General features: G+C 35.2%; 1 protein-coding gene across 2 annotated transcripts in view; it reads right to left on the bottom strand.

Annotated features, from left to right (window-relative positions):
- LOC109066126 (tenascin-like) overlaps positions 1–9,111 on the bottom strand; it is a 60,330-nt gene extending 51,219 nt beyond the window's left edge. The window contains exon 1 of one of the 2 annotated variants that reach the window (XM_042752098.1): positions 8,831–9,111. The gene's annotated coding sequence lies outside the window, so the exon portion shown is untranslated. The remainder of the gene's footprint in view (positions 1–8,830) is intronic. The other variant, XM_042752092.1, reaches the window with a different exon arrangement.
- Between the last annotated feature and the right edge of the window lie 6,723 nt (positions 9,112–15,834).

The raw sequence follows: 15,834 nt of genomic DNA, 5'->3' as shown, positions 1-15,834 counted from the left end.
TTTTGGCTTTTTATGTAATGATTTAGACTTTGATTTACTATGACATAATGTTTGCTTCTTATCTCATTATTATATTTTGTATCTTATGACTTCTATCTCATAATGATTTACCAAAGCCTGACTTTTTTCTTATGTGACAGAAACAGCTTCCATATATAATAATATGAGCAAATTTATATCACGTTAATTACAAGGTACAAATTCATGTTTTTCCTACACCCCATGACACTTAGAGCAAATTATGGGAGTAACCTCTATTTACACTGTAAACAATCAGCAAAAGGTTTGCTATATGAATGCAATAATTAGCATTTTCACTGGGAAAATGAGGTGACCTTTTTTTACTCACCCTTCAATCACTGATCATTAAAAGGAAATTTAAAAGTCTAAAAGCATTAACAAATTACTTTCAACATACCATGACTAATTCCTAAATCTCGATTATTTTCACAGTAACATTACAGACATGTTTAATATCATTATAGTAATATACATACATAGTAATATTTTATAGCATCCATATAAAAACAAACCTGGAAAGAGACATTTGGGGCAACGAGGATTTGGGGAGAAAAAATTAAAAATTCTTAGTGCATTCCAATGAATTTTTCATGGTTTATATTGTAAATTAAATCGAGAGAGCAGACCGCAAATGCACAGTATGTTTATTTTTATTTATTTTTTTAGTTACAGTGGAATACAAAGGAAAAATTAAAATAATGAAGAAAATGCAGCAGGCTGAGAATACTGTAGCTATTCTATAGATTTTGTTGTTATATCACGTCACATCAAAATACTAAGTGTAATGTTACTCTCCTGACTTCTGAAAAAAGAACATGAATAAAAATGTACAGCCCATTCAATCAAAATGATGGGTAATGATTATTTGTAGCACAATCTTCTGATTTGAAATGATTTGTTGCAGTTTTTGTGTGGAACTTCCCCAAACTGGAATTCACTCTCATAATTTAAAACACAGTAGGCTCTTTAGGAAAAAGGTGGATAAGATTTAAAACTGCCCACCACTTGTCACTTAATAACAAAAACAAATAAGCAATTTGTAAAGACATTGAGGAATAAATAGGAGTAAATGTATTTAAGAAAATTATTAAGGGAATTCCTCCTCCTGGAATATAAATCTGTACTTTCTTTAAGTTATAATCCAGAATTATTGTATCTTTATTAGTGTTCCCTGTACTCGCAACAGAAAGGAAACTTTCCCACCTGGAAGCAGGGACTGGGAATGTTGGCCTCTGTTTTCCACCATCTGTTTTGCCTGGTCCACAGCAAAGACTCTGTGCATGTGTATGTCATACACGTTTAGACTAGAAAAGCCCTAGCCATCAAACATTTAACGTTCAGCAGAATCCACTGCTAACAAATATACAATTCAATGGCATACAAAATCTATACCTTAAAGATAAACTATCCACTGCAACGCTATGGCAGGAAATATCAATCTACACTCCAGATGAAGTATAGAGCAGACGGTATGCTGTATGTGTGAACACTAACATGTTTAGTCCACTGCCAGTGGGCAATTACAAGACTTTGATTGATGTCTACAACGAGCACACTGCCATATGCTCTTTTCCTTGCTGAGGGAAATAGATTTTGTATTTTTCTGGGTAATAAAAACTTTCTATAGAAAAAGGATGAACGTATTGTTGATTAAAATCATGGTTTTATTATAGCTGCAATAAAAACATCTTATAATCCTAAAGTTATTTAAATCTTTAGAGTAGGGGATTGTGCAACCAGATCCATCTGGTGGCTTCTGAATATTCATGAGATAATATCAGTTTCTAAATAGTGCACAAGAATGACAGCCTATTTATTAATTTATTTACTTACCTTCCACAAGTTCCACAAGCAGATTTCAGTAACGACTTCGGGGATGGATGGATGATTCTAAGTTCTAATCTTAAACTAATATTAATAATTACTTTAAAAAATCGACTTGTAGTCACTGATTAAATGTATAGGCAAAATATTTAAAGTGTTGTCATATACAAATATGTAAGTTGTATATATAATAGTATATATAACAGTGAATTTGCATTGCTCCATGGGAGTGAGAGGTTGCTGCAGAGCTGTTTTGTATGGGCCTCCAAGTGTAACCAATTTCATGAACTTAATTAATTATGTGACACGAAATGCATGACAAAATGCAGTTACACTTTAATGCATTTTTCACACAGAAAAGCTGTTTGAAGCCATAATCCCAAACGGCAATTGCATTTAATCAATAAAAAAGCATTTCATTCTAAACCAATAAATAATTTAAAACCAATAATATAATTAGTATTATTATAATTAGTATTAGTATTATTATAGCTTGATAAAGAACTGATACTGTGATATTGTTGCAAGCTCTGTTATATCTGAATAATTCTGGATGGAAAGATATTTTATTATCCTGCGAATCAATGCTTTCATCATTCAGGCGACCTCCAGAAATCTCCAGTTTCACTGACCTGCTGAATACTTCCAGAGAGTTTTCAGTGACGAGGATACCTTCAGAAAACTGCCCTTATGTGACACTTGCCCTTAAGTAAGTGAGAAGTTTGACGGTGAGACGGATACACCAGACATGGGTTCTCTCGTCTTCAGTGGCCGCTTACCAAAAAAAGTAAAGTCTGGAAGTGATCCATCAGCAGCAGGCCATCTGCACTACAGGTCCATATGCAACCCAGACCTGTATGTCTAGACTCCCTGAGATTGATGGGAAGTAGGCGCTTATATCAAAGATTACTCAAGGGAACACAGACCCTAGGACATATACACCCAGAGCACACTGAGCAGAATACTGTATAGTAAAATGCAATGTTTAACTGATGAAACAGATCATAAACAATTTTTAACGCTTCTATCTTGACTCATTATTTGATCAAACTGTTAATACATTCAGTATGCACTACATAGGGTGCAGTATGTAGTAAGTGTTATTCATTCTGAATATGTCTAATATCCTGAAGTATTGATCTTTAAGATTCAGTTCACTTACAGAATGCAATTTTCTGCCATGAACCAGTTATTTTAGCATCACTGAAATATTTTTTTTATTCATATTTAGAATTATTTGTATTTTTATATTTTCATTTTCATTGTAGTTAAAGTTTGACATTTTTTTGTAGTTTTCTTTAATGTATATAGTTTTTTTTTTTTTAATTCATTTTCATTTCAGTTTTAGCTTGTTATTTTAGTACATCAAGTTAAACTAAATTAAAAAGAGAAATGTTGCCTTAACAACTAGTGGAAAAAAAATCCAGTTAACATTTTAAGTAACACATTTTTTTTTATTTTTTTTTATTTTTGTTTTAATTAATTATAAAAACCCTGCCAAGATGAGCATATCACAATTTTGTTGTTGTTAACTAAAACTATTAAAAATAATTTTCGGTAATTGAAATAAAATATAAACAATAGATAAAAAACTTACACTTACACTGCATTACTATGAAATTAATTACTGTAATTTAATTACTTTTCCCTTGAAAAGTAAAGTAAGGGATTAATCTTAATTTTTCTCTAATTAGTTAGTTCCAAGGTAATTGCATTAAATAGAACAATTCTATATAAAACAATAGAGGATTTAACATGTTTAATGTTTTTAATGTAACCTTCTCCCTTTATACACTTCAGTCGATTCAAGAATAATTTATTTTATATTATTTATTTGAAATAATTAAAAGAGCAGTTTCATGTCTATCCTTGTATTGTTCAACTTGTCGAGGTTTATGAGATTTAAAAAGTAGTAATGATTAATGCAATACTTTTTAAATTGAGTAATAAGTACCGTAATCTAATTACGCTGTAGAAGATGTAATTAGTACATTTACATTTACATTTAGTCATTTAGCAGACGCTTTTATCCAAAGTGACTTACAAATGAGGACAATGGAAGCAATCAAAATCAACAAAAGAGCAATGATATACAAGTGCTATAACAAGTCTCAATTAGCTTAAACGCAGTACACGTAGCAAGGGATTTTAAATAATATAATAAATAAAAAGAAAACAGATAGAATAGAAAAAGAATAGAGCAAGCTAGTGTTAGAGGTCTTTTTTGTTAATTGTATAATAATTGAAAAGAAAACAGATAGAATAAAAAAAGATTAGAAAGCTAGTTAGATTTATTTATTCATTTTTAAGAATAGAATTAGAATAGCGAGTGCTAAAGTTAGAGGGTCAAATAAAGATGGAAGAGATGTGTTTTTAGCTGATTCTTGAAGATGGCTGAGGACTCAGCTGCTGGGATTGAGTTTAATTTAAAAGTCCGTAAAAGTGACTTTGTGCTTCTTTGGGATGGCACAATCAAGCGATGTTCACTTGCAGAACGCAAGCTTCTAGACGGCATATAACTCTGAAGTAGTATGAATTTAGGTAAAGGGGTGCAGAGCCAGTGGTGGTTTTGTAGGGAAACATCAGTGTGTTGAATTTTATGCGAGCAGCTATTGGTAGCCAGTGCAAATTGATAAAGAGAGGTGTGACGTGTATTCTTTTCGGCTCATTAAAAATGTATCTTGCTGCCGCGTTCTGGATTAATTGTAAAGGTTTGATAGAACTGGCTAGAACACCTGCCAAGGGAGCGTTGCAATAGTTTAGCCTGGACAGAACAAGAGCTTGAACAAGGAGTTGTGCAGCATGTTCCGAAAGAAAGGGCCTGATCTTCTTGATGTTGAATAATGCAAATCTGCAGGACCGGACAGTTTTAGCAATGTGGTCTGAGAAAGTTAGCTGATCATGAATCATAACTCCAAGGTTTCTGGCTGTTTTTGAAGGAGTTATGGTTGATGTGCCTAACTGGATGGTGATATTGTGATGAAACGATGGGTTTGCTGGAACCACAAGCAGTTCTGTCTTGGCAAGGTTGAGTTGAAGGTGATGGTCCTTCATCCAGAGAGAAATGTCTGTTAGACAAGCTGAGATGCGAGCAGCTATCATTGGATCATCAGGATGGAATGAGAGGTAGAGTTGAGTATCATCAGCATAGCAGCAGTATGAAAAGCCATGTTTCTGAATGACAGAACCTAATGATGCCATGTAGACAGAGAAGAGAAGTGGTCCAAGAACTGAGCCCTGAGGCACCCCAGTAGTTAGATGTTGCGACTTGGACACCTCACCTCTCCAAGATACTTTAAAGGACCTATCTGATAGGTAAGACTCAAACCACTGGAGTGCGGTTCCTGAGATGCCCTTTGCCAGTAGGGTTGACAGGAGGATCTGGTGGTTAACCGTGTCAAAAGCAGCAGACAGATCAAGAAAGATAAGTATCGAAGATTTGGATTCAGCTCTTGCCAGTCTTAGGGCTTCAACAACTGAGAGCAAGGCAGTCTCGGTTGAATGTCCACTTCTGAAACCAGACTGGTTGCGGTCAAGCAGGTTGTTCTGTGTAAGAAGGGCAGAGACTTGGTTGAACACAGCTCATTCAAGTGTTTTTGAAATGAAAGGAAGAAGGGAAACTGGTCTGTAGTTCTCTATTAAGTAGTGGAGTTATACGAGCCTGTCTAAATGTAATAAAAAACACCAGTGTGGAGGGATATGTTAATGATGTGAGTGCAGGTACAACTGCAGGAGAAATGGCTTGAAGCAGATGAGATGGAACAGGATCACTCGGACAAGTAGTAGGATGATTAGAAAGGATGAGTTTGGATCAGTAGCACTGTTAGTATCAAAAGAGTGAGGAGGAAGTGATCCGAGGCGTGCAGTAGCTAGTAGCTAGTAATTAATTAGTAGCTAGTAATTAATTACCTTTTTAGAGTAACTTACCCAACACTGTATATAGTCCTCTAAATGATAAATCCAATTTAAAATATTAGTAAATACTATAAAATGTAACGCAGGACACATTCATTCTCATTTTCTAAACCTCACGATTTCTCTTCATTTTTCACACTCTGACAGTATATTCATAAGCAATCTGGAATAAATGAATTGTCCATTATCACATCAATGTCAGATTGGTCCACTAAAAAAATAAAATAAAAAATAACTGAAATTTCACACTTATACAATGTTCTTTTTCTCTTTCTTAAGTGAAGCCCTAAGGCTGTGGGTCAGTCTCACTCCAGCTGTCCTGACAGACCCAGACACCCTCCACTCTCTCTTTCTCTCCATTCCCATAATTCCTTCCACACCATCACAGGAGGAACCGCACATAGCAGAGGCATCATAAACCCCCATCTGCCGCTGACCTCCAACAATTTATGCCCTTTCATTTCAGCTGGATGGAGAAGGGGGCTTGACTCTTTCCTCAGGTCTTAAACCTCAAACGGCCCACTGTGCTCACCTGATGCACTTCCATAAAGCTGCAGATAAAACTGCCAGGGTGAAAAAAGACCATCTGGTTTTTAGCATGAGCTTTAGAACATCCAGATGAATTACAATAATTCATACATAATACATTCTGCATTGTCATACAGAGTGATGATTTCTAAACCATAAAAAGGCCACACTTGCTTTTAATAGTGCAGCAGAAGTCAAAACACCATGTGCTGTCATTTATGGGGCCATTGAGTGTCCAGAAATACTGCACACTTTCCTCATATAAAAGCATGTGTTGTATCAATAAGAAAAGCTTCTTTCCAAAATTAGGGAACTACTTTTTAAAACCTTTTACATAGATACAGCTTAACAATGCAAACTAAAGTGAGAGTCTTTGGTCTATACTACTGATTTCTCCAGTGAAAAAGTAATCTTGGCTGAATCAGGAGAGTTGTACTGTATGCACAGATCAAGCTCAGTTGGTGGATTTTGATGTGATGGACAACAGGGGATGGATTTTTTTTCACTAGAGGAAGAGTTATTATGGTTTATGGATTCATATTTTGGCCAGAAGTGATGGTTAAATGTTAAAATGCCTCAATGTTGGATTTGTTTCTCACAAACATGCAGATTTTGGCTTTGCAAGATCTTAACTGATGGACTGGAGTGGTGTGGATTACTTGTGGATTATTGTGATGTTTTTATCAGCTGTTTGGACTCTCATTCTGACGGCACCCATTCACTGTAAAGGATCCATTGGTGAGTGATGAAATGCTACACATCTTCAAACTCATCTACATCTCGAATGCTCTGAGGATGAGTGCATTTCCAGCAAATGTAAATTTTTGGGTGAACTATTCTTTTAAAATGCTTTCTATGTAGAGTAGACAGACCACTGGGAGATTTTATTGTCTATTGCGCAAACCTCTCATCAACAGACCACACAATTTTAAGAATCACTCATATCTGTAACAAACAGTGCAGGACAACTTGTACACAAGAGTTTAACAGAAAAAAAAATCAGTGAGTACGAGCTATGATAATAATAATGATTTGCTAAAGCAAAAGCCACACAGCATTAAATAGTAATGTTCTGTTTATGCACCTGAACCTCAGAAACCACAATGCCTGGAGTTTTTCCCTTAAATACATACACACAGAGCATCTGCTTCCCACATCTCATTCTCTCCTTTCCACAGGACAGTCTTTTTCATGATGTTCACTCATGTCATATAGACATGCACAGACTGACAGATGGATATGTGCCTTTTGCCAGGTGATATCAAAGAAAGACAAGCCCACTTGTTTCAGCCTTTCATCAGTCTGTCAGAGTACCTCACATGAACATATATGTGCATGCTATTTGAATTTGAATTTGAAGAAAATTTATTTCACACACGTCATCATTTTAAAGACAAAATTACAATAGTTACAGAAAGATTAATGTGTGTAAAAAGGGGAAACCCCAAAGAAGCTATTGAAAGCTTTTAGGAGGGGGCCCAATAACACCATACAACATACAACATACAAGAACAAAAAGCTCATTGCATGAAGACGATGCCTTGATTATCTCATATATAACATGAAACAATGTTCACAACCTATTTAATCTTTGTACGTGCACAGTACACATATACAACACATATTCATTGTTGAAATATTCTAAACAGGACCAGCAATGTAAAGTATATTCAGATTTGCCAAAATAAAATTATCTTGATATGAACTCAAAAAGTTCTCACTGCATTTCCCAACCAAAAACCAACTGATGCATGCTTTCCACAGTCGTCCAAAGAAATTTTAAGAGAAACATTGGAGACAAAGTCGATACCTCAAATAACCAAGAACTCAGCTGTTCTCTTTAATATCTCAATTGTTTCTCAGTGACAGCAATGAGATTACATAGAGAGTAAAAATAGTCTCCAGAGTAAAAGAACCCATAAATCTATAGTTTCAGAAGACAATTGCCATGAAATCTAAGTCTGCAATAAAAAGTACCTATGTTTAACTCAGTATGAACTCTCTATGATAACAGCTCATTTGCATCTATTTTACAAGGATTTTTAGGAGAAACATCTGAGACAAAGTCGGCATATCAAACAACCGAAAAGTCCAAACATCTCTTCAAATGAACCTCTCAGAAATTCAGTGTTGCTTTGGGTTCCACCACATATTCTGTGTCTAAACTGTCTAAACTCTTTCTTCTGAGAGCAAATGGAGAGCAGTTTGGAAAGCAAGAACCCATTAACCTCACATCCATCTCTTACAGTTTCAGAAGAGATCTTAATGTCTCAAACTGTGCTCAGACTTGCCAAGAAATCAAAGTCTGCAATCTGAATATGAACTTCATGAAAGCAGTGAAATTTTTAGGAGAAACAACTGAGACAAAGTTGATATCAAAAAGAAGCAGCTCAACCTCCTGAGCTATAAAACAGAAACATCTGAGCAATAGAATTTCTTTTATGGGTTAACAGCAAAGTGAATGCAAAGTCCGAAAAAAAAGCACTGCATCCATAGGAAGAAAAAAGTGAAAGTACAAATCAGATGAAGTGGATAAAGATACCTGTGGTGATGAATGGAGCTTCCAGCACCTCCTTGCAGCAGAGCAAATCAAACAACGACGAGGTGAGGATGTCCAGCGTTCCAGACCTCCAGCTTCCGTCTGTCTCTGTCTCTCCACGTGCTGGAAGATCTAAGAGCGTCTGTGATCTATTCCACACGCCCGCCTGCCGAGCCTCTTCGCTGAAGTGTGTGAGAAGGAGAGAGAGAGGATAAAAGCACTACACCTCTTTAATATGAGAGACTTCAGTCAGAGCGCTGTGAATTAAAAGGACTGCCCTTAAATAGCCTTTCCACGAACTCATGCACGTTCTCTCTCTCTCTCTCTCTCCTCCTCCTGTTCATCCCTCCTACTGCTTTGAGGTGTTGAGATGCCTACACACTCAGCATATATTACCCATACTCTCTTCTCCCTGGAGCGAGAAAATATGCCTATACGTACAAGTTCAAGAGAGTTTCCGACAGAGACATACAAGCAAACAGAATATTTAATAATCCTACAATTTTAATCCAAGTGTGCTAGGAAGATATGCACAGAAACATAAAGAGGTTTAACTAAAAAAAACAAACAAAAAAAAAAACAAAGTGTCAAATAAAATATAAAATAAGAAATAAAAGTGTTCTTTTTTTACACTGAAGACTGGAATAAAGATGATGAAAATTCAGCTTTGAACCATGGGAATAAATTATATTTGAAAATATATTCATATAGAAAACAGTTATTTTATATGGTAAAAAATATTTCACAATATTACGTTTTTTTTTTTTTTTTTTTGCCAAATAAATGCAGCCTAGGTGTATTTTTCAACATTTCTTTCTCACTGAACATTCTGTTCACTCAGAAATATACATTACAGAAGTAAAAATGTTTGCGAATAAAAATACAAAAATCTGTATATTTTATTCAGTATGGATGCGATAAATTGTTCAAAAGTGACAGTAAAAACATAAATAATATCACAAAATTTGTATCTATGACCATAATGATCTACTGATTTCCTATGGATAAAATCAACTGACCCTACATTTTTTTTTTTTTTTTAAATGCTAGCCAAATATGCATGACAAAAAATGTCTTTCCCACAATAGCAGACACTGAAACAGTCAAGAAGCAAGATGCAAACCAGATCTTGGGACCAGAAGCAAGAGACATTTTCTGAGCTCAGTTACAGCTAGATGCACATAACACATGCAGAAACGAGCATTTAAAAAAAGCTTTAGAGATTGTGTTGAGACTTGTGTTGGTGAAAATGTCAGAAAGTCGGTTTTATCAACTGATGTAGCACTAATTATTACCTGCTGGCCAGTTCTAGCAGGTTGGAAAATGACTGAAAACTATATTTTACAGATAATTTACTCACATCTTCAGTTTGTTTGTTATTGACATATAACATCAACAAGCACTACTGTGCCGAAATTCGCACATGTAGCTTAAAATCTTTCCTCATTCAGAGATGCACAGAGAGTCAATGTTGTAAAGAGTTCTGCAGCAGATATTTTCTTATCTATATGGTTCATTTTGTATGTTATCTACATTCAAGACTCAATCAGAATGCAAGCTGATATTTTGATGTGTTAATCCCAGTCAAAACCATATGGCACCGCAGTGCATGAAGAGTTTTGCTAAAAATCTATAACGTCACTGTCTAAATGGCACTTTATTTTACACAAATAGTGCTTGAAAAGGAGTGCGAAAATGTTAAAATACCCCCCCCCCAAAAAAAAAAAAAAACACTGCGCAAAATCTGAAAACACAGATTTGTCATTGTTTGAATGTAGTAAAACATCCACAGATGTAGAAGAACACATCTGGGTCATGTTAACATTTTCTTCTGTCACTTGTCATATTTCTAACCTTGAAATCAGGATTAGGCATTAAATAATGTCTTTAGAATCATTTATACATTTGAAAATTAGCTGAGAATTGAAGAAATAGTTGTAATCTGTCTCAGAGGAAGACAAGAATCAGTAGTTCAATAATCTTTTTTTTTCCTGCTGATATAGGGTTAATACAAGTTTTCTTCACATTACAAATGGTTGTTAAAAGCAAAAATGCATCATATTTTGTGACATTCAAGCAAAACACAGGCACTATATTGGGAATCTCATCTGCATCCCAAAATTAGTATGTAACAACTATTGGATTTCCTTTAAGGGGTCATATGATGTGATTTCAAATTTTTCTTTCTCTTTGGAGTGTTACAAGCTCTTGGTGAATAAAGAAGATCTGTAAAGTTGCAAAGACTAAAGTCTCAAATCCAAAGAGATATTCTTTATCAAAGTTAACACACGCCCACACCCCCTTAAACGGCTCGTTCTAACACCGGCCAGATGTTCACGCAAAGAAAGAAGGCGTACCTTTTATTCTCGTTGTAGTATTGTTGTTGCCGCCGCTGCCATGTCGTATAGACACTGTGTGTTTCACTGTGAAAGCGAAACTAATTATTTTGGCCTTCCAAAAGAGGACGATATCCGCTTCATCATGTCTGGAGCTGATCCGTGCTGGTCGCTGAGGAAATACATCAACTTTGAACTGTGGATCGCCGAATCGGCTTTCACGGTGGATGCATCTGAGTCCACCCCGGGGTCATCACATGTGGCTGCTGCAAGACCAAGGTACGCTCCTTCGTAGAATCGCCTCAAGCCGCCCGCCTCTGCTCACTCAAGGCCGTGGTGTGTGATGCTGTTTCGTTGAGAAAGCGAAACTACTTTGTTTTCGCCTTCCAAAAGAAGACACGACTAGAAATCATGTTTATATCACGTTTATAATGGGTTTTATGTTTATGTCTCGTCGCTCGGGCCGGACAAGGCATCACAATATGTTAAGGGACGTAACATTTTCGTCACACGCTTGAGGCATTCGGCCAATCACAACGTGCTGGATAGCTGGCCAATCACAGCACACCTCGCTTAGGCGGGGCATAGAGGAGAAACAACAAAAGTGAAAAAGTGACATGACATGTATGGTGACCCATACTCAGAATTTGTGCTCTGCATTTAACCCATCCAAAGTGCACACACATAGCAGTGAACACACACACACCCAGAGCAGTGGGCAGCCATTTATGCTGAGGTGCCCGGGGTGCAGTTGGGGGTTCGGTGCCTTGCTCAAGGGCACCTCAGTCGTGGTATTGCCGGCCCGAGACTCAAACTCACAACCTTAGGGTTAGGAGTCAAACTCTCTAACCACTAGGCCTTGACTTCCCCATAATGTACAGTATGTGGAAAATAATGTGTTTTTTAACCGTAAACCGCGTAAACACATTTCATTACACCAAATACACCAAATAATGTTCTTTTTAGCAGCATCATATGACCCCTTTAAGCAAATATGCATGTTAATGGTCTTACTCACATGAATGACTTACCAATGATTACTGAATGATCACCATTTTGGGGTGTGGCTGACAAATGTGTTAAAACTAGCTACATTTCATGCAACATAAAATGCTTTAAGCAAAAGTAATGGGATATTTGTGGAAAATGTCAAATATTTGTGAGACAGATCACTGGTCAGCATGAGTCAATGAAATGTTTTCTTCCATGACACAGGTCCTTGTTACATACAAAATTGAAGTCACGGAGGCCTGTGTAGAAACATGTGCCCAGGGTGAGTTGGACTGGTTGTGTTTCAGCTTGTTATCATTGTTTGCCAATTACGTCACATTGTCTCACCAAATAAAACCAAAATCGCCCACAACTACATGACAACAGCATTACCTTACTTTTCCATAAAGGATCTGGAACTGTGTTGTTAAATAAATAAATAAAATAACAAAATAAAAAAAATAAATAAATAAATAAATAAATAAAAAAAAATTGTAATTGAAATAAAGCTGAAATATATATTAGATGAAAAACACAATAAATAAATAAATAAAGATTATTGGAGTTTTTTTTTTTTTTTTTTTACAAGAAAATACTACTTCAGTCTTTCTTAATTCAAAATGTGTTACTTGCTGTTTCTTTGTAATTAATTGTGAAATTTACTAGCAATTTCTAGTAAACTTGTTTCTATACCTTTTTTTTCATTGTAAGTGAAATAAGTTGAAGCACTAAAATTAAAATAAAGCTAAATAAATTTAATTATAATTAAACTACTATATATATATAATATATATATATATAGTATATATATAATATATATTTATTACTTTGTATATAAAATATACAAAGTAATAAATGACAACATTTAAAAATTAAATTAACACTGACAAAAGCCCAGCATTTCTAAAACTCAAAATAAAATAAACCAAAAAAGAAAAAACTGAATCAAAATATTAATAAATACAGTAGCACATACAGTACAGAAACATAATAAGGTTGCGTGAGTTCAAATTAGTTAAGGTAACTATCACAAAGTAGTAAAAGTTGTAAATGATGAAATGAACATTAACTAATATTAATAAATGTTACCAAAAAACACTACAACAGTAAGGGAATGAGAATGGAGACAGTCAATATCACACAACTTAGATGTAGACATACTTCTGAAGTCAAGACCGCAGGATTATGTCAGTAGTGACAATAACGGCACAAACTTCACCATAACCTCATTATACAGTTTATTTGTCAAACACGTCTGATTAATATTAATATCAGAATTAAGACTCACTGGATTTCTATCACATTAACACCTCATAAGTTGTTAGTCAATCCATGAACATCAACAATTTCCTAACCTTTCATAGCTGGAGCTCTTGAACGTCTGGAAGTGACGTCACTGTTTCTAAAGAAGCTAAAATAAACATTGAAATACTCCAACGCGACCGTCACGGGAAAACCAATCCAGTGTGCTACAGTATGTCAACAAAATCTGTCTTAATAAAGCACATTTCAGTGCATGCTATTCTAAACTGTTTCAACAAACGTAACAACTTGCTCCTGATTCATTAGGAAAATGCATCACATATCACAGAAATCAAAACACAAAAACTTAATCAGAAATGCAAAGGAGATATGCCTAGTTAGGAACAGTCTAAATATTTATCAGAGCGAGAACATCAGAACAGCAATGTGTGTTCAGTAAGCACCTGTTGAGCCCATCTGGACACAAATGACACACGGTTTCTATTAATCTCCCAGATGAGGAGCTCCGGATGAACGCGGCGGGTCATTGATGGGTTAGATGAGAGATTGGAAATTAAGCGCAATGGGAAGTTCTCCACTTATGTAGCCTGTAACCTGACGGCAGAAAGCAGCATGTTCAGATCATATCACAAAACACATCTGGCACGCAAGACTAAGCGTTTTTTAATGTAACTGTAACAGGAGAATATGAAATAAGTCTCTTCTGCTCACCAAGGCTGCATTTATTTGATCAATAACACAGTGAAGCATTAATATTGTAAAATATTATTACCATTTACCATTTATTCAGTGTCACATGATCCTTCAGAAACCATTCTAATATGCTGATTTGCTGCTCAAGAAACATTTCTGATTATTATCAATGGTAAAACAGTTGTGGAAACGGTGATATATTTTATGTATTTATTTCTTTTTAGGATGGACAGAATTTATTTGAAATGGAAATCTTTTTGAACATTATAAATGTCACTTTTGATCAATTTAATGCATTTTTCAGGAATTATGTAGGTCTTCATTCATCATTCCACAATTTAAAGCCTTTAAAAGCTAGTAAATCAAGTGTTAAATTCATGAAGTCATTGGCATTAAATGTTGCATGCATTAAAATGATGAAAAATTAAACAATTTAGACTTTTTTTTTCTGAGAAACTGGTGGAAAAAATATTATTTCATTTTGAATTTTAATTCTGAAATAATTTTATTTATTTATTTATTTTGGTAAAAATGTAAATGTCTTTACTGTCACTTTTCAATTTAATGTGTCCTTGCTAAATAAAATAAGAACAATAAAAATCTTATTGACCACAAACTTATCTATCCATCCATCATTTAAATGGCACTAAAACTATTTGCAAGATTTTAAAAAGGCTACATTACCTACAACAACAGCCTAAAATGAAAACTAAACCTCTATTCAGCTGTTTGCTAACATTCATTTTCCAAGGAAACTTCAGCCGAAAGGGAAAGTCATTTAAGAGGTTGAGAAAATAATTACATTTGGATGAAAGATTATGAAAAATATGCATTGAAAGCACTGATGCATGAATCATTCACAATAAGACCAGAAACATGCATTCAGAAACAAAAAGTGTTGATTCCGAATTCATGTTGACTTTAAGTTACTCCTTTCTAAACTCAACATAACGAAGTTCACCCCAGAATATACTGTATATATAATATGGCTACTGTAGATTCACAACCTGATTTCAAAGATGAATACAATGCAATATGTGTATCATTTGGTTTAACATGTTTAAACAAGGCTTTATAAGTGGCAGAGATATAAGTGTGTATGTCTTTCAACAGTGTAACCGAAAGGTTTATGATGGAGGATGATGTAAATGTCACCACATGCTTGTATACCAAGTCATCATGTGCAAAAATGTGATTCAAGAACCAAGAATCCAGTGTGAAATAGCTTATTTTGCCATTAGAAGCACATAAAATGTGTCTGTTGACTATAATGAAGTCCTAAGTGAGCCACTGAAGACTGCTAGGGCTCTAACAAATGACACTCCTCAAACATACAGCAGATCTGTCTCCCTCAACATAAACAAGAACAAATATGGGATTTTAGTCACAGCACTTTCTGATTCAGTCAGCGGTTCGGCGCGTGGCAGCGTGTAGAAAGCTCTGGGCCTGGCAGAGACGGATCCAAACACACACTCTGATGCTCGCTGGCCTGAGATGGAGGACTGAGGCAGTGAACCACGCTTAAAAACTCCCACATCCACAAATGTTGTCTGTTTAACTGAGAAACTTTTAAGTGTGTCTGACTGTCATTAGCAGATGGTTTCAACCTCACTGGAAAGAAAAATCAGCCATTAGATCTCCTTAACGTATTCATTTTTTTCCCTCCTAGATGCCGAAGTGCCTCATTCATGACAGATGAGAAAAATTTATTTGTGTAAATCGTTC

This window comes from Cyprinus carpio, chromosome A5, assembly GCF_018340385.1.
Source record: "Cyprinus carpio isolate SPL01 chromosome A5, ASM1834038v1, whole genome shotgun sequence".
NCBI lineage: Eukaryota > Metazoa > Chordata > Actinopteri > Cypriniformes > Cyprinidae > Cyprinus > Cyprinus carpio.
Note: the sequence above shows the minus strand (reverse complement) of the source record. Positions and strands in the feature narration are given on the sequence as shown.